Below are 6,500 nucleotides of genomic sequence, written 5' to 3'. Positions count from 1 at the left end.
AGTATAACCCCCAGACTTAGGCAAATCCGAAATGAAATCCATGGAAATGATTTGCCATGGCCTCTCAGGAACAGGTAGAGACGACAACAAACCTCTAGGGCGCCCAACAGGCGTCTTACTCTGCTGGCAAACGGCGCAGCTGTCACAAAAGCGCAGAATGTCTTGCCGCATCTTCGGCCACCAGTAGCTCCTGGTGATGAGCTGCACGGTCTTGAATCTGCCAAAGTGCCCAGCCATGGGTTCGTCATGGTGGGCTCTAATCACCTCCAACCTGAGGGCCCCCACTGGTACATAGACCTGCCCCCTGCGTACCAATACTCCGTCTTGATCTTGCAGGTGAGGCAGTATTGTACGGTTACCTGCTGACAACAGCATGAGTTGTTCCTGAGTCCACACATCTTCTCTCTGAGCCTCAATGATCTGGTCATGTAACCCAAGCTCATTGTCTACAACACACAGAGAGGCAGTAGGCAAGATGGTCTGACATACTACCTGCTCATTGGTCTTAAACTCCGGCTTGCGGGACAAGGCATCGGCCCGCAAGTTAGCCTTCCCTTCCACGAATTGCACTTTGAAGTTAAACCTGGAGAAAAACAAAGCCCATCGGATTTGACGCTGGTTTAACTTTTTAGCTGTTTGCAAGTGCTCCAAATTCTTGTGATCAGACCGGACCACGATTTGGTGCCGCGCCCCTTCTAGCCAGTGCCGCCACACCTCAAACGCCACCTTAATCGCCAACAACTCCTTCTCCCATATGGTATAGTTCTGCTCAAATGGTGTTAGTTGCCGCGAGTAAAATCCACAGGGACGCAAGGTCCCTGAGGAATCTTTTTGAGACAATACAGCCCCCAACGCGTAGCTAGAAGCGTCCGCTTCTACCACGAACGGTTTGTCAACATCAGGATGTGTTAGTATGTTGTCTGACTGAAAGCTAGACTTTAATTGCAAAAACGCATCGTGAGCTTCCCGCCCCCACACAAATGGCTGTTTTTTACGCAGGAGCTGCGTCAAAGGCACCGTGAGCTTGGCAAAATTTGGGATAAACTCCCGGTAGTAATTAGCGAACCCTAAGAACCTTTGCACATCCTTCTTAGTCTTGAGCTCCTGCCATGAGTTGACTGCGTCAACCTTATGTGGGTCCATTTTAAGTTCCCTACCTGACACTACATGACCTAGGAACTCCACTTCAGGCACATGAAAGACGCACTTGGAAGCCTTGGCGAAGAGCCCATTAGCCCGCAGACGGTGCAGAACCTGCTTGACATGCTGACGATGTTCTTTCTCGTCCTTAGAAAAAATCAAGATATCATCCAAATAGATCACCACAAATTGGTCAATTAGGTCCCTAAACACATCGTTTATGAACCTCTGGAAGACCGCAGGCGCATTGCAAAGTCCGAAAGGCATGACTCGGAACTCGTGGCATCCGAAACACGTGTTAAATGCCGTCTTCCATTCATCACCTTCCCGTATTCTGATTAAGTTATACGCCCCCCGCAGGTCAAGCTTGGTAAAGACCTTAGCCCCTTGCACCCTTGATAGTAGTTCCGAGATTAAAGGTAGCGGGTACCTATCCCGAATGGTGTATTTGTTAAGGATCCGATAGTCGCAAACCAACCTGAGGTCCCCAGTCTTTTTGGCAACAAAGAATACCGGCGCCGCAGTTGGAGAGCTAGAGGGGCGAATAAACCCCTTGGCTAAATTCTCATCTAGGAACTCACGTAAAGCTTGCCTTTCCGGTACAGTCAAGGCGTACAGCCTTCCTGCTGGCAATCTCGCACCTTCCGCTAGTTTAATGGCGCAATCATACGGCCTGTGCGGCGGTAACTTGTCCGCTTCCTTTTTACAAAATACATCAGAGAACTCCCCATACTCAGCAGGCACTCCCTCCATATCAGGCTGAGTAGTGTTCAGAGTACAACATTCCTGCCTCTTTAAGGTCAGCTTACGCGTCACCCAGTCTACTTGTGGATTTACTACAGCTAGCCAATCCATCCCCAGGATCACATCGTATCTGGGCAGGCTCGTAATATCCCACACAATCGTTCCCGTTACTCCCTGCACTTCCCACATTACTGCTGAGGTCTCATGGTTAACCACCCCAGTCTCCAGCAGTCTCCCATCCGCTCCTTCCACCCACACGTCGCATGCCTTGCGCACTATAGGAATGCCATGCTTCCTAGCAAACTCAATATCCACGTAAGAGACCGTAGCCCCTGAGTCCAGCAGTGCCAAAGTAGAAACAAGTTCCTTTCCCCCAACAGATAACGTAATGGGTACGAAAACATGCTTCTTCCCCTCAGTTGACTGCTTTAAAAGCCCTAATGCGTTGGACTCACGTCGCACTAGGGCTGGCCTTTTCCCGAAAGCTGGGAAGGTTTCACATTACAGTTTTTGGCAAAATGCCCAGTATTCCCACAGTACAAACACAACCCCAGCTGCCTCCTACGGTTCTTTTCTTCTGTAGACAGCTTTTTAAAGACCCCAAGCTCCATAGGCTCTTCCCCCATTACCACAGGTGCCTTGGTTACATGCATAGGTGGCGCACACATTGCTTTCGAGTGCTTACGGGACTCGAACCTGGCGTCCAAACGCAGCACTTTAGCCACTAAGGCATCCCAATTTTCAGCCGGCTCCAAGCGTGCCAATTCATCCTGGAGATAATCACTTAAACCAGCAGTAAACAAAAGCATGAATGCATTTTCCCCCCAGTCCAGTTGGTGACGGTACAAATTAAACTTATTTAAGTAATCCAAAACAGTCCCCTTTCCCTGTTTCAGCCGATACAGAGCCCACCCAGCATTCTCCGTACGGAGGGGATCCCCAAAAGTGTCAGTTAGTAGCTTCTTAAAGTTATTCAAATTGTCCTTGACTGGGTCATTTCCCAAAATCAAATTGGTGGCCCATTGTCCTGCGGGACCAGTCAACAAACTCAAAATAAAAGCCACCTTGCTAGTGTCCGTAGGGTAAGCTTGAGCACTGAGCTGGGAAAAATAAAGCTCAACTTGTGCCAAAAAAGTTGGCAATTTGCACCTGGATCCGTCAAAGCGTTCAGGGGTCAAAACATGTCCTTTAACAGAATGAGCTGCTTGAGTGGCGTTAAAAGCCATTTGTAATTGCTCAAATCTAGCCTTTAACTCATCCATCGTCTTCTTGACGAGATTTATTACTGCAGTAAAACTTTTTATGGGCGTTGGGCAATCTGTCAAGGACAGAACGCCACAAGATCAAAGATAACAGAGTTTATTGGATTTACAGAACTCAAAATGCCCGTAAAAGACAAGGGCCAGGCAACATTAGCCTCAAAAAGCAAAAAGGGGCAAGAAAAACGTTCAAAAGATAAACCGGATTAAACCGGAGTTTAATCCGGGTAAAATCAAAACAGCTTGCTTCAGCTTGGGAACAAACAAAACAGAAGCTGGGAAACAAAGAGTTCAAAAGAATGTAACTAATTGGCAGCAGATGCCTTTCTGCTGCCAGTACTATGTTTTGAGTAACTTAGAAGTCACTCCTACACCCAGCAGGCAAACTTCCAATACAAACACAACAGCCGAGGATTGAAGCAGTAGAGTAGTCCCAGTTCTTTCCGAAGGTCGATAGGCAGAAGCAGACGTTTGCAGTTTTCCAAGTCCAGAAGGAGAATCCAAGCCCGTAGTCAGTTCAGTCCGTAAATCCAGAGCAGCAGATGGCGTCCGTCAAGAAGACGACGGAAGGTCAAAGCTATTGAGATTAAGCAGAGGTTTGCACAAACAAAAGCCCACACAATTCCTCCCGCCGTCTGAACCCAAATTCCAAAACAACTTACGTAATCAGCACACGAAACACACCCGTCTTCAGGAAAACGTCTCACACAGATCCCAAGCGTTTGTCCAGATTACCTTGCCCAACGCAATTTGCTATTGCTCCCAAGCCCCATTTTATGCCAGTTACAAGTCCTCATCACTATCAGCTGTTCTCCTTAACCCGGGCGTTTCCTCATCACTTTCCTCATCAGAACTGGAACACCTCTGACTACGCCCCACAGCATCCCCAGCTGTGGATCCCGTCCCATCCCTCCAGCTTGTCCATGGGTCTAGTCCTGAAGGTCCCCAATCATCTTCCATCCCATCATTGCCAGTGGCACCCAACTCCTCCCTTACCCGAGTCCAATCCATCTCATCCTCTTCTGAGCTAACCAGCTCTTCCTCCATTCTCTCCGTAAACCCCTCAAAAGACTCTTCGTCAGATGGTTCTGCAAAGATATCTCGCAGCCTCTTTCTTTCGCGCTCCTCGAGAGTATCTGACTCTCGAGGAGTCTTACGTCCACGTCTGCCAGAAGCAGAGCCATGAGGCTCAATCATAACACTGAATGTTTGCCCTATATGTATAAAATGTGATCCGCCCTGAGTCCCCTTTGGGGTGAGAAGGGTGGAATATAAATACTGTAAATAAATAAATAAATAAATAAATAAATAAATACCAGAAATTTACACAGAGCTCTGAGGCCAGCTGGAAGCAGTGATGGCAACATAGGGCCTTCCACACAGCCATATAACCCAGATTGTCAAGGCAGATAATCCACAAAATCTGTTTCAAACTGGGTTATCTGAGTCCACACTGCCATATAATGAAGTTCAGCTTGGATTTTATATAATTGTGTGGAAAAGGACAGAGAAGTTTAATAATAATAATAATAATAATAATAATAATAATAATAATAATAATAAACAACTTTTATTTATACCCTGCCACCATCTCCCATAGGGACTCAGGGCGGCTTACAAATAGCACACATGGTGCCACACCACATATAAAATACAGCATATCAACATTAAAAATACAATAACACATTTAAAACCAGACATATAAAATTGATAAAAATAAAATATAGCAATAGTCAGTGGCCTTGTCTACACTGCCATATAGTGCACTTTGAATGGGATTATATGGGCAATGTAGACTCAATTAATGCAGACTGAACTTCATTGAATTGGATTACATGCGTCTACACCGTGTGTTAAAGTGCTGAGCTGCTGAACTTGCAGGCCGAAAGGTAGCAGGTTCGAATTTGAGAAGCGGAGTGAGCGCCCACTGTTAGCTCCAGCTTCTGCCAACCTAGCAGTTCGAAAACATGCAAATGTGAGTAGATCAATAGGTACCGCTCTGGTGGGAAGGTAATGGCGCCCCATGCTGTCATGCTGGCCATATGACCTTGGAGGTGTCTAAGGATAATGCCGGCTCTTCGGCTTAGAAATGGAGATGAGCACCAACCCCCAGAGTTGGACACGACTGGACTTAACATCAGGGGAAACATTTACCTTTTACACTGCCATACAATCCAATCTACATTATAATGGCAGTATAGATGGGGCCAGGTTAGACCTCTTCCACACAGCTGTATAAAATCCACATTGAACTGGATTATATGGCGGCATGGACTCAGATAATCAAGTTCAAAGCAGATATTGTGGATTATCTGCCTTAACATTCTGGGTTATATGGCTGTATGGAAGGGCCCTGAGAGTCTACTGTACTTAAAAGTGAAACTAGGGAAACAGGACTCCCTTTCGCACATACTGCTGTCAAATCAGGTGTCACCCACTCTATATCTCTGTATTTCATTGGGGCGGGGGGTTATGTGTAATACCATACATTTCTCCTTGTTGAAAATAATTTTCTTAGTTTCAGCCCAGCTCTCCAATCTGTTATAGCCATTTTTAATCCTAATGATATCCTGTGTTATTTACTTTCTTCAAAATATCTGAAAGACATGTTTTGGGCAAGGAAGAGTTGTCCAAAAAGTGCTGTGAATCGCTACAATTAATGCTTTGAGTGCCTATATGTGGAGACTGGTGGGATAAAAATAAAGTAAATAAATGACTACAATTCCAGATTCATGGTCAAAGAAAGCAATGCTATGTGAATTAAAAATTAGGGAATATTCACAACCAAAAAAAAAATACGTATCAGTTTTTGAATTCATTCACTGTTCACAAAAGAAAAGGTGAAGATCTCACTTAGATCTAATCCCAGTCTCTGTGAAACAGCTAGCTTTCACAGTTATTGGTTCGCCTACAAAACATATTATATTTCTACATTTTTATCCTCTGTGTAGGTACCCAAAGAAATCAAGGCCAGTAATGGTAATGGTAATAGCCCCCATCAATATGACTTGTTAATAGAGATATGTTCAGGTTTGCCATCCGTTTATCTATAATTGATTAAAACTGAATCGATGCCAAGCACAGTAAGACTATTTATATTTCAAATTCTGCTATATTGAGTCATTCATCAGATATCTGGCTAACATTCAAATCACACTCCACTTGACATGTTTCCATGTAGTACAGCTGTGAAACAATTTTCAGAACAGCATATCCACTTCTTTGGATATCTAAGTATTTTAAAGCAATATAAATACAATTGTGTCTCTAGCCACACTCATACACTTATGTTCATATATAGGGCTATTTATATGATATGACTTATCACAACAACAAAACAAGTTCAAACATTGTCTG

The 6,500-nt window shown here is 44.8% G+C and overlaps 1 long non-coding RNA gene across 1 annotated transcript; it reads right to left on the bottom strand.

Annotated features, from left to right (window-relative positions):
* Positions 1-3,227: 3,227 nt before the first annotated feature.
* On the bottom strand, positions 3,228-4,345 carry LOC134298231 (uncharacterized). Its single transcript, XR_010005192.1, has 2 exons — positions 3,806-4,345; positions 3,228-3,720 (listed from the first exon to the last, which is right to left on the bottom strand). It is a non-coding gene; the product is annotated as an uncharacterized LOC134298231 (long non-coding RNA).
* Positions 4,346-6,500: the final 2,155 nt, after the last annotated feature.

Source organism: Anolis carolinensis, chromosome 4 (genome assembly GCF_035594765.1).
Source record: "Anolis carolinensis isolate JA03-04 chromosome 4, rAnoCar3.1.pri, whole genome shotgun sequence".
Classification (NCBI taxonomy): domain Eukaryota; kingdom Metazoa; phylum Chordata; class Lepidosauria; order Squamata; family Dactyloidae; genus Anolis; species Anolis carolinensis.
Note: the sequence above shows the minus strand (reverse complement) of the source record. Positions and strands in the feature narration are given on the sequence as shown.